The sequence below is a fragment of the Equus przewalskii genome, chromosome 13 (genome assembly GCF_037783145.1).
Source record: "Equus przewalskii isolate Varuska chromosome 13, EquPr2, whole genome shotgun sequence".
Classification (NCBI taxonomy): domain Eukaryota; kingdom Metazoa; phylum Chordata; class Mammalia; order Perissodactyla; family Equidae; genus Equus; species Equus przewalskii.
Window position 1 is genome coordinate 18789461 of NC_091843.1, and position 20162 is coordinate 18809622.

General features: G+C 45.4%; 1 long non-coding RNA gene across 2 annotated transcripts in view; it reads left to right on the forward strand.

The window, feature by feature from the left end:
* The window catches only part of LOC139075065 (uncharacterized), an 80474-nt gene that overhangs the window by 3852 nt on the left and 56460 nt on the right, over nt 1-20162 (forward strand). For both annotated transcript variants that reach the window (XR_011525099.1, XR_011525098.1), the window contains exons 2-3: nt 936-1064; nt 13877-14633. This is a non-coding gene — a long non-coding RNA (uncharacterized lncRNA). The remainder of the gene's footprint in view (nt 1-935; nt 1065-13876; nt 14634-20162) is intronic.

The following is a 20162-nucleotide window of genomic DNA, read 5'->3' on the forward strand; positions in this document are numbered from 1 at the left end:
TCAAAGATGAATTAAACCAAGCAAACAAAGCCTACCACCAAGCTAGGTGACATGGAGGATGATGATGATGGTAACGCACCCTTTAGAGAGTACCTATTATGTGCCCCACACGGTGCTAGGTACTCTGTGTGCATTTATTCAAATCTTCACCACAAGGCAAGGTAGGAATTATCCCCATTTTACAAAGGGGGAAACTGAGGCTCAGTGAGGTTCTGTGACATGCTCAAGCCCCTTCAGTGAGTAAGCAGCATTGGTATTCGAAGCGTTGTTGTCTGGCTCCAAAGCTTGTATCCTTTTCTCTGCACCAGACTGAGATTTAAAAAAAAGAGAGACAGCAGAAGGTTCGGTGTTAGCCCTGGAGGAAATTACAGCAGAAGACAGAATGTGATCAGGGTCCTGAGCGAGGCAGAGGTCAGGGAGGGGACAGCAAGGCAAGGATAGGCTAGAAGTTTCCACAGGGGCGCTCCTCAGGTCGGGCTTCCTTGTCTCCCAGACCAGCACTTGGTCTGCGAGGAGTCGAGAGCTGACTTGGATTCTAATCCCCCTTCCATCATTTAATAGCTACTAATGTGACCTTGGGCAGGACAGTAAAGTGATGGAGAGCCTGAACACTGGAATAAAACAGACCTGAGTTTATGTCCCAGTTCCACTAATTTATTAGCTGTGTGTCCTTGGGCAAGTCACCTAACCACTCTGAACCCCAGTTTCTTCCTTTGTGAAATGAAGATCATCATAGTCCCTACCTCACAGGGCTGTAGTGAGGATTAAATTCGATAATGTGTGTAAAGTGCCCAGCACAGAGTAACAACATCAGCCAAGAGCTATTAATTGCTTACTAGGTGTTACACATTGTGCCAAAAAAGCCTTAAGAACATTATGTCATTTAATCTTGATAATATTATGAAGTAGATGCTATTATTATTGACATTTTATAGATGAGGAAACTGAGACTCAAGACCCAAGGCCACGGCACTAGCAGGTGGAACAGCTGGAATACAAAGCATCCCACAAATGAGGCTAAAAATGAAGAAAGAATTGGAGGTGGGAAGCATCTTCTTCATAAGGTACACTGGGGTCTCTAGGGGCTTGAAGGAGAATTTTCGCCCCTTCTGCAGCCCAGGTGGGAGAGATGAGAAGCACCCTTTCTTCTGGGCAGACGACACTGGCTGCAGCAGTGGCATCTCCTCTGCCTCCTAAGGCAGCAGGTCAGAGGTCCCAGGAGTGAGGGATTCCAGCTCCCTCCAGGCAAGCCTGCTTTTCTCTCTGGTCATTACAATTTGTCAATCTTTGGTGAGTGCAAATTCCCCCAACCCAGAAATTCCAGTCGCACCGCACTTCCCGGTAAGGTAGAGAGAGTTCAGTGGCAGCCCTTTGCAGCAGGCTGGTGAATATTCATTGCCAAGTCATCCAGGGGCTGAATCCACATCACATGTTAGGGGAGAACCTGGGAGCCTTGACTTGGGGGCGAGGGTGTGAGGGCGCAGGGCACCAGAGCATGGAGTGTGAAAGTCTGCTGACTCTGGAGCTGGAGAACGGGTCCCTTCTTCCTTATGGTCCCCCCAGCTCCTCTGGTGGGACAAGGGAAAGAGATCGCCATCCCCGACCTACCGCGCTGCCGAGTCCAGGGTGAAGGGGAGTGTGTGCCCTTTTCTTGAATGACTCTGGCTCTTCCTTATGGCCATGGGCTTTGCCCATCGCTTGACTCGTGATCTTGTGGCGACCCCAAAATTTCTCTAGCAAGGGTCTTTAAGTTGCACTCTGGTTTGAAGCTGGACATGTAGCTGTGTTTGCCCGATGCCCTCCACAAGACAGATGTCGTTGTCCATGTCAAAGACCCAGGGCAGGGACCTGATGGAGATTTTAATGGGGCTGAAGCTCTCCCAAGCTGCCTTTGTATTGCCACTGCCCGGATTGACTTTCTAACCGTATTTGTTGAAACCATCAAAGGTTAAAGCAAAAACATAACAAAACAGACCTTATGGCGATAGGCTCCTTACAGCTGACTTTTCAAGGCACTGGCCTCTCTGGGCTGCACTACTGCAGTCGGGATCACAGACTCCAGGAATGTCAGAATCAGAAGGACCCTAGAGATCCTCTAGTCCAAGGGTCAGCAAACTACAGCCCGTGGGACAAATCTAGCCTTGTGCCTGTTTTTGTGAATACAGTTTGTTGGAACACAGCCACGCCCATTCACTTAGGTATCGTCTGTGGGTGCTTTCATGCTGCAATGGCGGAGTTGAGTATATGCAACAGAGACAGACTGTCCTGCAAAGCCTGGAATATTCACTCTCTGACCCTCCATAGAAAACCTTTGCTGACCCCTCATCTAGTCCAAGCCTCTTATTTTACACTTGGGGACACAAAGGCCCAGAAAGGGGAAGGGTTCTGCCTAAGGCGGAGCCAGGGTCAGCAGCCCCGGAGACTCGGTTCCACCCCCATGACTCTTTCTTGCCACTGCTGTCCTCTGTGTCTGCAGCCTGGCACTGTAGGCTCTGAAGAGTTCGAATCCCAGCTTTAGTTGACCAGATGTGCGACCTTGGGCAAGCTACATAAACTCTCTTGGCCTCCGTTTTTTCACTTGAGACCTAGGGATAACACCTCCTATTCCCTGAGTTAATGCACATATTAGGCTGTTCTGAGAACTAAAGGAACCATAGTCTGTAAGGCTTAGGCTGGGCCCTGGCTCATAAAAAACGCTCAACCAAAGACAGCTACTATTGTGCTGATGTCGTCCGTGATTTTGTATTTATTAATCTTATCCCTCCCATTCTAAGTTTCATAAGGGAAAGAGCTGTCCCTTACTGGCTCTTTAACTTTTTGGGTCCTAGACCTTATTGAGTACCTACTGAAAACTGTGGACACGTTGTTTTACTCCTTACTTTGCCTACATTCCTTATAGGGGCTTCCTCAATGCCAAGCTCCTGGCAGGCCCTCTGATCAATTGGTCTCCACTCTGTTGCTTCTTATTTTCCTTGCCTGAGCCTCTCTCCTGCCAGCTCTATCTCGGTGCATCCTCTTTTACTCTCAAGCAACAGAACTAATCCAGTGTTTTACCATTCATCACAGAGCAGAATTTGAACTGAATAAGGTGAGTGGACGCCAGCCTCTCTTGTCGTTTCAGAGTTCACAGCCTAAGATGAATAAGTGGAATGTGCATCTGAGGATGCACTGAGAATTCTCTCTGACATTGATCAGGGATGCGAGTTAAATAAGGAAACAAATAAATACATGACGTACGTCTCAAATTTCCCCATCCTTTCTCTTCTTCTTCTTTTGTACTCTGAACCAAACCATCCCACCCTTTTGGGCGATTTTCACTTGTGGTGGCCATCAAGTTCAGAAAGGTCTAAAGGAAGTGGTGGGAACCTTTTTCCTTGGGGGCATCTAAAAATTGTATCTGGACAAAGTGTTAGAGCCCAGCTTTGGAGAGGAAAGACCAGGCCCCTGGGGAGCAACAAGGAAGTGATGTCAGGGGGTGATTTCTGCCTTCTCATTGCCATTTTCTGGCAGAGGTGACAGGGTAGGACCCTGGGGTTGGGGTGGGCAAGCTTGGGAAATGGCGTGTGGCATCCCAGGGCCCCATGGGCACGGCAAAGGAGGGAGGAGTGTGAGAAAGACGCAGTTTTCTTTGCCCATCTCTATGGCGTACTGAGGAATGCTGGGACAGGAAATGCCCAGCGTTTCTCAGCTGTTTACTGGACGCCAAACAGACAGATTTGGAAGGTTGCCTTGGGAGTCCTGAAGAGATGAAGGGAGAAGGAGGAGGAGCCTTGATTTTTCTGCCTCTTGTGGGACTGCCCTGGTAAGTGCTCGGCGGGGTGGGGTATGGGGAAGATTTTGTGGAAACTTCTAGACAGGAGCAAGCTGGTATAATGGCAGTTAGCTGCATGTTGTGAATTGCAGCTTCCTGGAGGGGCCTCCAAATACCTCCCCTGCCCTTGGGAGTGCTATCCATTGAAAGCTAATTAACTTTGACTGAGTGCACTTATGCACTAGGCATTGTGCTAAACGAATTCACAAGCGCCATCTCATTTAATCCTCCAAACAACTCTTTTGTGGAAGACATTGTTGGCTCCAATCTACAGGTGAGGATGCTGAGGATAAGAGAGATTACTTACCTTGCCCAAGATGACTCAGAGATAGGATTAGAGTGGAGTCAGTTTGACTCAAAGCTGATACTTTTCATTTCCCAGATAACCCAAATTTGGCTGTAGGCTGACCTCGCTGCTAAACAAAACTACAGGAATTTCTGGGCAAACTTCAGCAAACCAGGGACATAGATTCAGAGAAGCAGAAGTCGTTTTGGACCATATGCTACTGCACGACACAAACATGAACCCTTCTCTGGGGTGGGGTCCAAGGAGTATATGGCTCCTCCTAACCTCTCCCTAGGAAGCTCAAGTGAGCTCAGGGGCTTGTGTCAAGTCTTAACTCTTCCAGGGAGAAAAGTAGGGGACCTGCTCCGATAATAGTCTCTAAGGACTACTAAGGTTATTGACCCCATGATGGCACCCAGCTGTTGTCTATCTCAGAGAAAGAGAGAGCATAGATATACACTCCAAAGACAGCATGAGAGATGCCAGTTTGACCTAAGGAAGTAGCTTATTCAACATCAGATCAAATTGTAGTTCCTGCCACTTCCTCGCTCTGTGGCCTTGGGCCAGTTGCTTCATTTATTTATGCTTCTGTCTGTTTCTCTGTAAAATGAGGGTGAGAATGGTATTCACCCCATTGAGTTGTTGTCAGGATTAAATGAGACTTTGTCTGGCACCTGGAAAAGTCTCAATAAATACTAGCTATTGATATTTTGTATCATCATAAAAACATACAACAGGTTTCTCAGTATGGGGAGTATTAACATACAGATTTTCCTAGTTGATTTCTCAGTGATACCTCCAACCCTTTACTTGCCAATTGATGTCACTGATTCTTTTTTTCCTCTGATATAAATAGCCCTAAACAAACAGTGGCTGGAAAAATAACAGTAATACAAGTAATAATAGCTAGCATTTGTTGAGAACTTACTGTGTGCTAGGCTTGCGTTATGTGCTTTCCATGCATTCTCTCATTTTAGCACAAGAACCCTATCAGGTAGGCAGATATAATGTATCTGGCTGTTGAGATGCACCTGAAATTGGCTCTCCCACACCTAGAGAGCCCAGGGCTTGTTGGAAATATTTCTTCACGTGGAGAACTCCTAGCGAGGTTGGAGCCCAAGCCAGTGCTGGTGTTGGTGGGCTTGGGGAGTGGGGTGTGGTGGGCAGTGGGCCCTGTGAGCTCTCTGTGCAGAGGGAGAGGGAAAGGGCAGGTAGGCAGCCGGCTCCCAGCCTATAATTCTCAGCCACCGGTACAATTAGTGTCAACAGGAATTTTCCTTGTGTATCCTACCAAAGAGGCTCACAGACTATAAACCATCATATCAGAAGCTGACCGTTTGTGCCCTAGAAAAGCGAGGAAGGAAGGGGTTGCATGTGAACCTCCCCCTGCCCCCGATACTGCAGAGGGGACCAGATCCATGAGAAGGGGAAGAAGAGAAGGAGGGAAAAGGGCAGGGAGCAGACTCCAGTGAATACATATTTTCAATTAAATTCCAGGGGTTGAGTGGAGACACGAAAAAGGAAAAAAAGCATTCTGTCTGGAGCTGTTTTCTCTCAAATCAAGCTGGGGAACTCGTCCCTGGAACAGCTGGACCAGCTCCAAGTGTGAAAGTTCGGTCCTTTGTTGTCGCCTGAAAACTTTAGAACGTTCCTTCACTCAGTCTGGGGGACTGCCCACGCTGCCCCTTCTTGGTGCTACTCCACTGGGAGCCTGGGAATTTAGAAAGAAATATGGAGCCGCTGAGCAGGCAAGGTCTGCCTAATGCAGCTAGTGATGCTTAAACTTTTCCGGGTATGAGTCACCTAGAGGGAGCCTTAAAATGCAGATTCCTGGGTCCCAGCCCCAGATATTTTGATCCAGTAGGTCTGCAATGAGGTCTAGGAATTTATATTTTTTATAAGTAACCCAAGTACTTCTACTGCAGAGGACCGGCAGACCACATTGTGAGAAACGTCATTTTCATCCGTCATCCCTATTTTATAGATCATCCAATGGAGGCCCAGAAAGTGCAAACGGCTTGGCCAAATGTCTCATAGAGAGGGTTCTTGTAGGGTCTAGGTCTTAAACTCGATTTTCTGATTATCATCAGTCCTGCTAGTCTTGCCTCGGCTGGCCCATTAAAAATGACTTCGGCTTCCACTTGCTGTGGCTTACTCCTTACCAGGGGCCTACCAGTTCTTCATACTTCTCTACAGGCATTATCCCTCAGGGAAGACTGTCTTGCCCCTCCCCACCCCAATCCAAGTGAGGTTCCTTTCTTCTCTGCTCTCAGAAAACCACATCCCTCTCTTTCATAGCGTTTACTGTGGTTTGGGGTTACGCACTCCTCCATGTGATTACTGGATCGATATCTACCTCCTTCCCTAGACTTCAGGCTCAGTGAGACCAGGGACAGTGCTGCTTTTTGCTCATCCAAGGGCCTGGCACAGTGTCTGATGGATAGTGGGTGCTCAATACATATTTATTAGATAGTAGGTGAGTGAATGAATGAATGAAAAGAGCAGGTGGATTTCAGCCTTAACTGAAAGTTAAAATAAAGCAAAGTTTGTGAAACTTTTGTCTTTCAATGAGTTTTCTCTTTTTAGACATTTTTGTTGCTGTTCTTGTTTTTGGCTCAGCCTGTTTGGTCCCAACTGCCCATCCCACCTCTGAAACCAGAGTTTCCTAGAGGCAAAATTGTGTAGGAGGAGGTTTGCTTTCTTTCATTGTCTTTTTATTTTTTTTTGGTGAGGAAGATTGGCCCTAAGCTAACATCTGTTGCCAATCTTCCTCTTTTTGCTTGAGGAAGATTGTCACTGAGCTAGTGTCTGTGCCCATCTTCCTCTCTTTTGTAGGTGGGACGCCACCACAGCATGAGCTGTGTATAGGTGCGTTCCTGGTATTGAAACCTGCAAACCCTGGGCCACTGAAGCAGGGCATGCAGCAAACTTAGCAACTATGCCACTGAATTTTGTGTTGGGGATCCGTTCTCCTCTGTGTAACCCTTCCTTCCTTTCAACTCTAACCCCTGCCCAAGATCCCAATGCTCCCATGTTGCCTCCGGCTCCCTCTAAATCCTGACCTTTTCTAACCTTCTGTTCCTGGTCAAGGTCTACCAGTCTGATGTCCTGTTTCCTGAAGATCCCGTGAGTGTTAGGCCAACTCTTCAAAGTGGTGGCTTCCTGCCAGTGATGGATAACGGCCTAAGGTGTTGCTCCTCCTCCTCCCCTTTAATGTGAACTAAGAGCATCACTTTCTTAACCAAAGGTGTGTGCTCCAATGAGCTGGTCAAACCTTTGATATTAGGGATCATCCTCTAAGGGGCCCAAGAAGCACTGATGAAGGGAGCGGGATTCTAACGATCAGCAAATATTGACTGAGCCCTGTGTTAGGGTCTGAGGGACACACAAAGTTGGATAAAGGGCATTTCTTCCTCTCAAGGATCTTTCTGGGGAGGCGAAAGTCATGAACTTGTATTCAGTAACTGTGTGGCAATTAAATAATACTGCAAGGGACTTCATTGTCTAGTTAACTGCCAAACAAATGATCGCAGCCACGAATGCTATGGGTTTAAATTAGACTGTGTGTATAGTCCACTTTGTGCCGGGCCTGACACTTGGTAGTGATGCGTCATTCTCAGTGATATTAATCCTTCTTCCCTCTGAGGGAGGCAGAGATTTTCCAGGGCTGGAGTAGGTTAGCCCTTCTCCACTGAGGAGGGGTGTTCTCTTTGTGGTTCTGGGGAACATGTTGGCGTGTGAAGAAACTTTTTCAACTCTCTAAATGTGCCCATTGGCATCTGGAATGGATTCCTATTTAGAAACAATTATTCTCTTTGCATTCAAGCAGGTCCTCTAGGACCCAGCTGCTCCACACGTTTCTCCTTGCTGTGGTACGTAGAAGGACAGAGGCGTCCTGAATCTGAGCTGGGAGGGACTGTAGAGGTGGTGCAGCCTTGCCCTCATTTTACAGATGGGGAAACCAAGGCCAGAAAAATGACAAGAGCCTGGTCACTCAGAGCCAGAGCCAGGACTGAGGCCTCCAATGTCCAGCCCAATCATTTAATCACTGAACAAATGAAAATAGCTTTTAAAAAATTATCAAAGTAAATTGTGCTTATGGTAAAGCTATGGAAAGGTACAGAAAACACAAGAGAAATCATCCTTTATTCCGCTATCCAGAGAGAGCATTCCTGTAAACGTTTTGGCAAATGTTTTTTAGACTTTACACACACACGCACACACACACGCACACATGAGTGCATCTTGTTTGGGCTCCTAGCTTGTGCTCAGCCTCCCTTTGTACCCACAGCTGTCCCCTGAGTCTGACCTCTCAGACCCGGCTGACCCTCCCCTGCGGCTCCAGGGTGGACTCCCAGAGCCAGCGAGAGCCCGGGGACTCTTGTGCCATGGGATCTGAAGATGAGGGGACCTAAGGTTTGGAGCAAGGTCTGGAGGCCTTCCGGCCATTGTGCAACCCCAATGAGGGTGCCCGTCTGGCTGTGGAGCTGAATGGAGCTGACTGTTATCGTCCGTCCTTCCCACACGCTCCCACAGGAGTTACCAGAATAATCCCCATGCTTTAGAGTGGCTAGTTGGCTGTTACCAGTGGATTCAATTCTTGGTAGAAGGACTTTAAGTCACTTAATCCCTCTGAGTGGAATTTGCTCATCAGTAAGACGGGATGGTGCTGGGGGATTACAGTGGGGACAATATACCACTGCTAATTACATTTGCAGCAGCCTCTGGTTAATTGTTTGCTGTGGTCAGGACTTACGCCAAGCAGTTTAATGTACTGTTTCATTTCATCTTCACCCCCCCAGAGAGTGAAAGGGGGATCTGCTTATGACTGCTTATGTAGTGGGCCAGGACTGGAGTGCAGGACCAGACTCCAGCTGTCCTCATTCCTCTCACAGTTATTTTGCTAACTGATCGCCTCTGCCTCGTTGAACGTGTGGTAGGGGCATCTTGGTGCTTCTCAGGGCCTCTTGGCCAGGGGCTACCCTTGCCCTCTACAGGGGACAGGACAGGGGTTCCAAACTAGAGCAGGAAGTGCCTGCTGGGCTGTGGCTGAGGGGGCTGGGACACTGGCCAGACCCCTCTGTCTGTAGCGCCCCTTCCTGGCTGTGCCTCAGGGTTCCCTAGGTAACCACAGGAGACACGGCACGGATTTACAGCCCCACCGAGCAGGTACCTGACATGTTCTGTCTGAGAGTGGTGGTGTCTGGTTCCCAGATGACTCACTGGGAGGGGAGCAGATACACGTGGGCAGCAGAGAAGGAAGGAAACCCCCACTTCTCACCTCCCGCAAACAGAGACCGAGAGGAATTGCTCCATCACACAGACCATTACAAAGGTAGCTACTCAAGGCTTCACTTTCTGGCCGGGAACACTCAAGCCCTACTCCATCCACTCCTCCGTTTATTGCATGAATGTGGTTGAGCTTTGTGCCAGGCCGTGTTAGATCAGGTGGGAACACAAAGACGGGAAAAACACAGCCCGTGCCGTCAACAGTGCTATTGACTAAACAGGTGGGTAAGATGTGGAATAGTTTGTAATTCCAGGTGAGATGTTACAGTGTGGGGCCCCCGAGAGCTGGCAAATCAATCACTGGTACTTAAAGAGGTTCAATTTCACTTCACTATTTAGCATCCACTAGGTGCTGAGGACAGCTGAGAGGAACAAGGAACCCCTCAAGAAGCTTTTAGAAAAGTTTTGAGTTTTTTCTCAAGGTAACATTTAGTTGATTTTAAGAAAGTTGAGGGGCTGGCCCTGTGGCTGGGCGGTTAAGTTCGCACGCTTTACTTAGGCGGCCCAGGGTTCCGCCAGTTCGGATCCTGGGCGTGGACCTTGCACAGCTCATCAAGCTGTGCTGAGGCGGCGTCCCACATAGCACAACCAGAAGGACCTACACCTAGAATATAAACTATGTACTGGGGGGCTTGGGGGAGAAGAAGGAAGGAAAAAAAAGATTGGCAACAGATGTTAGCTCAGGTGCCAAGCTTTAAAAAAAAAGTTGAATGATACAGAGTTGAAATTACATTCTATAGCAGGTTCTTTGGTTCATGCTGGTATTTAGCAAGTCTGTATTTTTAAAGTATTGTTCCTGTTGGGATCCTATTTGGCCTATTTGGCTCCTGCTGGAGGTGGGAGGGGATAGGCCTGCTGAGAAGGCCCCTCACTTCCCCTCTCACGAAGGCGAGCACGCTGCCGTAAGGCAGAAGGGAGAAAAAGAGTTCACTGGGTTCTTGCAGAGAGTGATTCAGCTTTGGTCTCCACTCCTTGGGCACTTGTTGGAGGGCCTAATACGTATTTTACATAATGAATAATTCTCCATTAATGTGCCTACTTAAAAATAATACCAATACGTCCATATGTAGGTTTTCTCTTTCAGAATAGTCACCTCAGGAAATAGTAAGCTTCTTTCAATAATCCAATTAAAATGATTTTTTTCTCCTCTTTCAATATTGTTCTCAAACCAGTGCACATTCTTGTGGTCGTTGTGGTGGAGTCAAATACTCATTATTTGAGAGCGGGTATGACTTTTAGAAGGAATCAATAGTTCTTATGACGGCACGTAGTCCTGGCCCTTGGCCTGTCTGCCCCAGATCCCTTCCATGACTTCCCTTGTGCTGTTCTATATGGCTGGGGCTGACCCCTCACCCTCCAGGCTGCGGTTCCCAGGCTCCCTTGTCATCTGGCTTCCGGCCAAATTTGCGGCATGGAGGAGAGAGAAAACCAGGAGAAACCAGGACATTTCTCTCTCTTTCTTTCCTGGGGGCTAGTTCTGGTAAAGGTTCATCACTTCCATGGCTCCTGCTTCACCAGACAGGTCCAATAGTATAAATATATGTGTATATATTTCAGTGGCTTGCCGTATACCAGCATGAACTTGCTATATAAAATGTAATAGAAAAGAGACTTCACTCATGATAGTAACCAAATATGTAATACTCAGAAATAACTTTAATAAGAAATGTGTAAGATCTATATGGAGAAAGTGACACAACTTTAGTGAGGAGCATGAAAGAGGACTTGAGTAAACGGAAAGGTATATTATGCTTCTGGGAGGATAGTGAAGATGTCAATGCCCTACAATTTAATCTATTAATTTAAGGAAATTCCATTCAAAATATCAATGGGATTTGGAGGGAACTTAACGAAATGATTCCAAAGTGTTTCTGGAAGAATAAATACTTAAGAACAGCCAAAAGCATTTAGAAAAAGGAGGGTTATGTGGAGGAAATTGCCCTACCAGATTAAAATGCCTGAAAATGTGACTGTAGGTGAAACAGAGTGCTACTAGCAGAGGGTGAGGTTGGCAGACCCTTGGAACAGAATAGATCATCTAAAACCAGATCACTGGAATAGAATAGATCATCTAAAACCAGATCACTGGAATAGAATAGGTCATCTAAAACCAGATCCATTGGAACAGAATAGATCACCTAAAACCAGATCATTGGAATAGAATAGATCTTTTAAAACCAGATCCACTGGAATAGAAGAGATCATCTAAAGCCAGATCCAACTATGCTTGAGAATGAATATGTGATAAAGATGACATTTCCATTTTTCAAAAAGTGTCAATTTTGGATATTTGGAAAATAAAAGTTAGAACTTTACTTTTTACCTTCCATAAAACATAAATTCCAGATAAATTAGAGATTTAAATGTAAACATTTAAATCATAAAAATAGTAGAAGAAAGTATAGGTGCATGTTTTTCACTTCTTAGGGTTAGGGGAATTCTTTTCAATAATGGTATCAACATTAGAAACTATAAAAGAAATGAATATCGATATAAACAAAAATGTAAAACTTATGTGGCAAAACCTCCCACGTTACTAAGATAAAACACAAAGGATATATCAAAAACAGGTTGTCAACATATAAGAATAATAGATAATTAATATTCTAGATATTTAAAAAGTCCTTGTAGATCAATCATGAAACGATAAATAACATCCAAATAAAAGTGTGAAAAGGGCATGAATGGATAAATCTTAAATAAAACATATGTATGACCAATAGTCACATATAAAGTTGTAGTAGAAAGCAGTAATAGGGGCCGGTCCTGTGGCCAAGTGGTTAAATTCGTGTGCTCCGCTTTGGTGGCCCAGGGTTTTGCCGGTTCGAATCCTGGGCGCGGACATGGCACTGCTCATCAAACCATGCTGAGGCGGCATCCCACATGCCACAACTAGAAGGACCCACAGCTAAAAAAGTATACAAGTATGTACCGGGGGCTTTGGGGAGACAAAGGAAAAATAAAATCTTAAAAAAAAAAAAAAAAAGAAAGTAGTAATAAAATAAATGCAAATTACACAACAATGACATCAGGTTTTTACCTTTTGGGCAGATGGAGAGGAATAAAACTAACTCTGAAAAGTCTGAAAAAGGTAAAGGAAGACTGATTGTCTCATAGAGTGTTGGGAGACGTAAATTGGCACATTTCTAAAGGGCGTTTGACGATATGAGTCAAAATGAAATATGTATACCCTTTAACACAGCAATCACACTTCTTGGTATTTACCTTAAGAAAACAAACAAACAAATGCAACAAGATCAGTTCATCACAGTGTTGATATAAAAGCAAATTCACACACATGCACTCACGCCTAATAGGAAGCAGCCTAAATGGCCATCAGTAGGGAACTGGTTAAGACATAACACATCACACAGAGAACACTCTAGAGCCATTTAACTGATAATGATGTAAAATTGTGACGTTTGGTATATTTAATGACATTCTGTGCATAAAGTATTGAAAGTGAACGAAACCACGATACCAAACTGTACAAACAGTTAAAATGTACTTTTATAATATGTAAATGTTCGGATGATTTAAAAAGAGGTAATAAGCATATATACAAATGTCTTAGCTGGGATTATGTCTGAGTAGGTAGAGGGATTATGGGTGATTTCATACTTTTCCATATTTTCTAAAAGTTTTCTTTTCTTTTTTAAATAATAGACATGTAATTAACTGTCCCCTTCTCCTCAAAAAATAACCATTTGAAAGGCAAAGTCAGTTGGAGCCAAGTCTGTTAAATAATGTAGGAATCAAGATGGAAGGCTTTTTTATTTAGAAGTCCACTAAGGCTGCACTTCACATTTTCCCACAAACTTTTTGGCCCATTTTGTTTCTTCTGTTAAAAATTCTCTTTCCAAGCTGACTGCCTCCTGTAATTCCAATCCTCTTCACCTATTAAAGTCCCACCCAGCCCTCGAGGATTCGCTAAGTCCCTGCAGTCCTCTCCTGGTCCTTGCAGCTGGATCTGCTTGCTCCTCCCTCAGCTCTGCCACAGCTCCATGGACACAGCTCTGGCACAGTCCACACCCGCAGCTGAGCGTCATGGTTTCTTGGGAACGTCTTGTTCCATTCCTTTCCCTTCACAGGGAAAACAAGGTGGAGTTTTGCAAGCTGGGATGCCCCACCTGAGAGGCGGGAAGGCATCCTGTTGGAGGGGGGTCAAGGTTCAGAACTGTACAGATCCAAATGCAGGAATTGGGGAGGAGACCAAATCTGGCTGGGTGGACTTAGACCGGAACCAGAGACACTTGTCCTATCTGGATCATGTTTGTAAGGACTCTTTGTTTTAGCTGATAGAAAACCAGCTCCAACTAGCTTAAGCAAAAACAGGACTTTATTATAAATTAGTTGAGTATAACGAGCAATTCAAAACCTGGCAAGTGTCTGGGTTTCAGGAGCAACTGGATCCAGGGGTTCAAAACCCTTTCGATAACTCCTTACATCCCATATCTCATCTTTGTTTCTTTCTTCTTTTCTTTCCGCAGGATGAAGCCCTCTCTTTCTCTGATTCACATGATGAGGAACAAGACCATAAAAAGTCCTAATTTTTACATCTGAGAAATAGGCAGCCACAGAAAGCCTGGCTCCTTTGTATCTGTCTAGACTCAAAACTCCCATGGAAGGGCTCAGATAAGTCTGAGGGTCAGGGGCTTGCCTCTGAACCAATCATCTGTTGCTAGGCAATGGGTTCTATGATTGATCAGGCTTGTGTAGGTGGCTAGCCCTGGACCATCAACACTGATCAGGGGGAAGGGGTCACTTCTATGATGGCTTCCATGGTAACCATATAGATGACAAGAGGGATAGATATTAGAAAAGAAGTGCTTCATAGGTATTCCCTGAAGAACACATAGGATCCAAAAGGGATGGAGGCGAGAAGAGCTTGAGGGTTTGCCTAGAAAACCACTTTACCATTTGAAGATTATTTCTATGAGCCAGCAGGAGTGCCATGTTTGCGTGGATTGGACACCTGCTTTATTTTTTCCTTCTAATTATGAATGCTTGTCGTTGTTGTTGCTTATGTCCCAGTGCTTGTCATAGCCCTTTACACTTAATAAGTGGTCAATCAAGGTTTGTTGTAATTTTGATCTGAATGTTCTCAGTGGGGCTTTTGCATACTGGATCTACAGACCTTCAAGAAAAGAGTCCTGGAAGCATTTTTGACATAAAGAAATAAATCCACAGCCTCCCTCTCCAGGTGACTGCTTTGATGACAGCACTCATTTGGAAGTGGAAATCTTGGTAAGCATGGTAATAACTTGGTTCATTTGCCCAGTCCCATTGCATGTGTGTGACGTGTTGGGGGAGGGGAAGCACTTAAATGGAATCTAGGTTGCTTATTGGGCATCTTCTCATAGCATCATGCAGGCTTCCCATTTCTGCTGGACTCTTGCCAGTGATACCAAGACCAGTTTTGGCCAGAGTTAGAGGGTGCAAAATTCTTTCTTTATATTCATGAATTCATACATTTTCAATTAGGATTCTTTTAGTGGAAAAGCCACACCAGACTACTTACACAAAAGGAATTTATTGGTTCATGTCAGAGAGTGTCCGGCTCCAGGTGAAGCTCGATACAGGGTTCAAACAGTATGACCGGAATACAGTTTCCTTATTTTTTGATTTTGCTTCTTTGATGAGGGCTCTATTTTCAAATAGAATTTCCCTCGTGGTCCCCCAGATGACTTGGGGCTACATCCTTCCAGGTTCACATACAATAAGAAAGATGAAGTGTACTTCTATCCTAGCTTTAAAAAAATCCCTGGACTTTAGTCTCGTTGGTGCTGTTGGAGTTATGGGTCCAGCTCTGAACCAGTCACTGTGTCTAGGGGTTAGGGGTGGATGAAACGTGCTGCTTGGTTTAGCTCAGCCATATGCTTATAAACAGAGTAAAGCTTCAATGTCGAGAGTAGGGAGGGCAGCTCCCTTAAACAGGATTGGGCTATGATGTCACAAGAAGGGGAAGAGATGTTGGGTGGCAAACTCAACAACGAAGTTCCCCACATACACATTTGGCAAGGATTTCAGGGCCCCTGTGGTCTAAACAGCTCATATCATAAGCTCCAAAACTGAAGCCTAGAAAAGGGAAAGAGATTGCTTCAGGACACACAACAAATTAAAAGAAGGGCCAAAGGTTCTTTATTTCCCACCTGGAGCTCTTTGCACTAAAGCACCTAACATTTAAGGACTCATCTCTGCCGTCCAGTTTGTCATCTCCTACCTCAGTTTCCGTTTCCATGAGAGATCACATGTACAGGCCTGCCAGGTACAGTTGTGCAGGTTAAGAGCTGCCTGAGTCCAAGGGGTTCCATTTACATCCAAATCTATATGAATGGCACCCTCTAGAGTTGTGCAGAGCACAACCTGTATAGGCATCCACAGAAGTTCCTGCACTGGAGGATGGGTCTGGAATTTGTTCTTCAGCAACAATGGCAAATACTTGTCACATGGAATGATACTTCTTCCTTGAGTGCCCATGACAGGCATTGCCTGTCAATCATGCCACTCTTTCCCACTAAGCCCGGACTTAATCTCAGAATCTTTCTCAACCCAACTTTCCGGGTTCCCACCAGTTTTCACTTGTAGCTGGCGCTTGAGCTAAAATCTATTTGCCTTCCTGTTCTAAAGTGAGCATCTCAAATTTGTCCCTCCCTCCCAAGCCTCCCCTTAGCTTCTCTTCATTGATACTAACAGCAGATAGTCAGAAAACTCCCAAACAAAAGAAGCAGTCCGTATCTCCATGATAACTTCATAGCGTGTTTTAAGGATTAAATGAGATAATACAAGGAAAGTCCTTAGATAGTGACAAGCATCTTGCAAATGGTCAATAATCAGTATTTTAAAATAATAATAGACTATTAAAAAATCACCTTGTTGCACTCTGTAAATATATGTTCGATATACTAACAGCCCCTAATGCCTGTATTCTTAATCTAACCTCTAGCTTATAAACATAAATCAGAAGTACAAATTGCTGAGAATTAGCTCTTTATTCGAGTTTCAGTTGTCATGCACACACACACCTTCTGGGAATCAGGTTCTGGGATGCAGTGGCTTTTACAATCTAAAGGGGATAATTCTCAATGTCTGTATACCTTGTGAGTCAGTCTCTCTTTTTGCTCTTTCTCTCTCCCCCTGCTCTCTGGCTTCATAGGGAACCAGCGGACTTATGGGTTGTTGTGGTGGCAGGGGCCAACAGGGTCCATCCTTCAACGATTCTCACCGACAAACCACAAGAATCCAAACACATTTGGTAGGACCACAAATACGAGCATAACTGGTTTCTTTAAGTGGAATCGTAAGCAGAGCCAGCAGAGATCCCACAGACCAGCCTTGCCCAGAGCCCATAGCTGTCTGCCTATGGTTTGCCAGCCTGGCCAGGCAGAGTAAGGAGAGAGGAAGGGCAGGGGGTGTGGGGGGAGCATGCAGGGAGGGGTGGTGAGTGTTACTGGCTCCATGGCATTAGAATCGGAGCTGCGCCAGCCCCCGGGCTCTCAGGCATACCAGGCTCTGGCAGGAGCATTTCTTTCCAGGCCCCAGTGCCCTTGTTCTTATCCTGCTATTGGGCCTTTTATAAGTGGACAGGGAAGAGGTGGCCAAACTCCTCAGACGTCTGTTTAGATTGGAGTGACAGCAAATGACCCAGCAGGAGGGGACTTTGAAGATCATGTGATCCAGACTCTTCCTTTTATGGATGAAGGCACTGGGAGTCTGGAAGCAAAATCTTGACTCAAATGTTCACCAACAAGGACAGACCTGGGCTCTTTCGAAGACACAGGCGGGATAACTCTGTGAGGGGTTGGTTGTTAGCACTCGACCTTGAAAAGAGTTGGCTGGGGATTTGGAGAACCTTGGAAGGGCAGTGGAGGAGAAGATCAGAGAAATTTTTAAAAGTCACTCTGCTTAAATGTCTATCTGTTTCATCCCTGGGCGGGGCTGGTCTGAGACAGCCACATCAGCCAGTGGCAGAGACAGAGGACTCCAGGAAAATAGCCCCTGGAATTCAAAGAGCTGTATTTCCATCCCAGTTCTGCCACCTCCTTGCTGTGCGACTTTGGGTCAGGCGCTTGATTGTCTGAGTGTTAATTTCCTCCTCAACTGCGTGGAGATAATAAAGCCGTTGCCAACTGGCCTCAAAGGGTGGCTGGGGAGAAAAAAATGAAAGACAAGATGTGCAGGCAATTTGAAAATTGCCCCATATTATGTAAATAATTATTTGGGGCCTGGACAGAGTGCAATTCCATGGAGCTCTTTTATTATTACAGAAGGGAATTTTTGGATTCCCACGTGATAGGCAATGAGTTAGGCAATTTCACCCGTTATCTCATTGAATATGTGCAACGATCCTGCATCTTTCTGTCTTGGTGACTTGGAAAAACCAGATGTTTTTCTGCCCTGTGCTGGGCAGTACTCTCTGTCCTTGAGAATTTTGTCAAGGGGGTTGTTACATTTGAGATTCCAGCGGAGTGTGGCTGATGAGTGTGTTACCCTGAGATGATCACCTCATAAAACAAGAACTGATTGGATAGAGGACCTAATGTGCTCTTCAACATGCAGTTGGTTTCACATCCTATTAAATTTCCAAACCCTCCTAAATAAGGGACTCATGCACCCTGACCCTTCCTCTCCACCCCTCCCGCACCCACATTCACTGAACAATAGATCGTCAGACGTTTCCTCTCTTCCCTGAGCACACACACCTTCCATCTGAATCAGGAGGAACACTTGAGAATTCCAGGAATGCATTTAATCACTTAAAATTGATGGGTGCCATCTGTCTCTGAGGAATTGATACAAGAGCTGGGGATTATAGTGTGTGTTCTCGTGGAAGCATGTTGCCAAAAAGACGACTCCTTTTGGGCTCAGGTTTGGTTTCAAATCCAGGCTTTTAACATTTTTTGTCTAAATTGATCTTGCATAACTGTGTTGGAAAGTGTTCTCTCTTCTTTCTTTGCCTATTGCTAGCTTGTTTGTTTGTTTATTTATTTAAACAGAAGAACGCCCCATTTAAAATTCATCTTTTTTGAATTCTAAAAACAGAATTAGTTCTGCTTAATTTTCAAGTAACAGGACTGTCATTCCACAAATCTTTATGGAGCTCTTTCTATGTGTCAGCCACTGTGCTGGGTACTGGGATACCAGATTCAAGGGTGGATATCCAGCCATCCTTTTGTCCATCCATTCATTCACTCAACAAGTGTTTACTGAGCACCTCCTGTGGGTATCAGACACTGCCCTACGGGAAGGGGGCACAGAGTTGAACAAGACAGAAATGATCCCTGCTTTCACAGATCTTACAGTCTTCCGGCAGCATTAAAACATGGGCTGTGCCCTCCAGAAGCTCACAACTTGGTGAGAAAGGCACATCCACAACACCTGCAAACCAGTGTGTGAGGACTTCAGCACCGTTGTGTAGCAGAGTGCTCTAAAGTGTCCAAGGGAGGACGGGAATGATACTAAGGAAGGCTGGGTACAAGCTCTGGAGGCCTGAGACCTGAGTTTGAATCGCAGCTCTGCCTCTGGTAGCTCTGTGACCTTGGCCTCCCCTTGTCTTGTGTGTCCTCTTTTGTGAAATGGGGGTAGCAATGGTATCTACCCCAGGGCTGTGAAGCCTCAATGAGGCACTGTTTGTAAAGCACTTAGCGCAGTGCTTGGTGGCTGCTCTTCTTCTTGCTCTTCTCCTCCTCCTCCTCCTTCTCCTCCTCCTCCTCCTCCTTCTCCTTCTCCTCCTCCTTCTCCTCCTCCTCCTCCTCCTTCTCCTCCTCCTCCTCCTCCTTCTCTTTTTTCCTCTTCTTCTTTTCTCTTCTTCTTTCTTCCTTCTTCTTCTACCTTCAGAGTCCATTCTGGATGAGTTCCTAGGAAGGTGAAGATTCCATTGGGTCCAAGATGTGGTGAGCTGGTGAAATGGATCCAGCTGGTCTTGCTGCCATCCTGGTCTAGCAGGGCAGTTCCTCGTGAGAGAAAGAGCATGGGGCTCAGGCCGGGCTCTGCTTGTTGGCCTAGATTGGCGTTTCTCAAAGTGTGGTCTGCATGGATAATGTTTAGGTGGTGCAGAGGCAAACAGCGCACAATGTTAAGAGCTACCATATTTTTATGTGTATTACAAAGATACCATCTTTCCATTTATGGTGGTTCTATAATGCTTCCCTTAAAAGTAAAATTATATAAGTTAAAAAACTTGACTTGATTTAAAGGAGAATCTTAAGGACTAGAGAGGAGCATGTGAACATAGTAAAACCATGAGCAGTATTTGTGGAGGTTTGGGGAGTGCTGGCCTAGAATGAGGTTCCTAATGGTACCAGTTCTCCAGTTCTTTGTCTGTAAATGGAAGTGACAACATTACCTCCCAGGGGAGTAGAGGATGACATGAGAGAATGCGTGTCAAGGGCCCTGCACGGTGCTTTGCATGCATGCCCACTTTACCTGAAGATGCTCTGTCCCCACCTCACTCAGGATTACATTACTCTCTCTGATTGTCTCCATTGCCTGTGTCACTGTCTAAAATTATCTTGTTCACAATCCTCTTCCATAATTCTGAATTCCAAATGCCCTGAAAACGGAACGTTAAAAAAAATAGGTTTGGCACTCATCAGTTTATTTTTGACATAAATTTGCAGTTTTTGTAGGAAAATCTGACCTAAACTGATGTGAAACTATCTTATCCCCCTTAGTGTAAGTATTGATATGTGTGGCTGCAGAACTCTTCGTGTGTTTGACTAGGAAGTGCTGACCCAGACTCTATGGGGTATAATGCATTATATGAAATTTGAACGC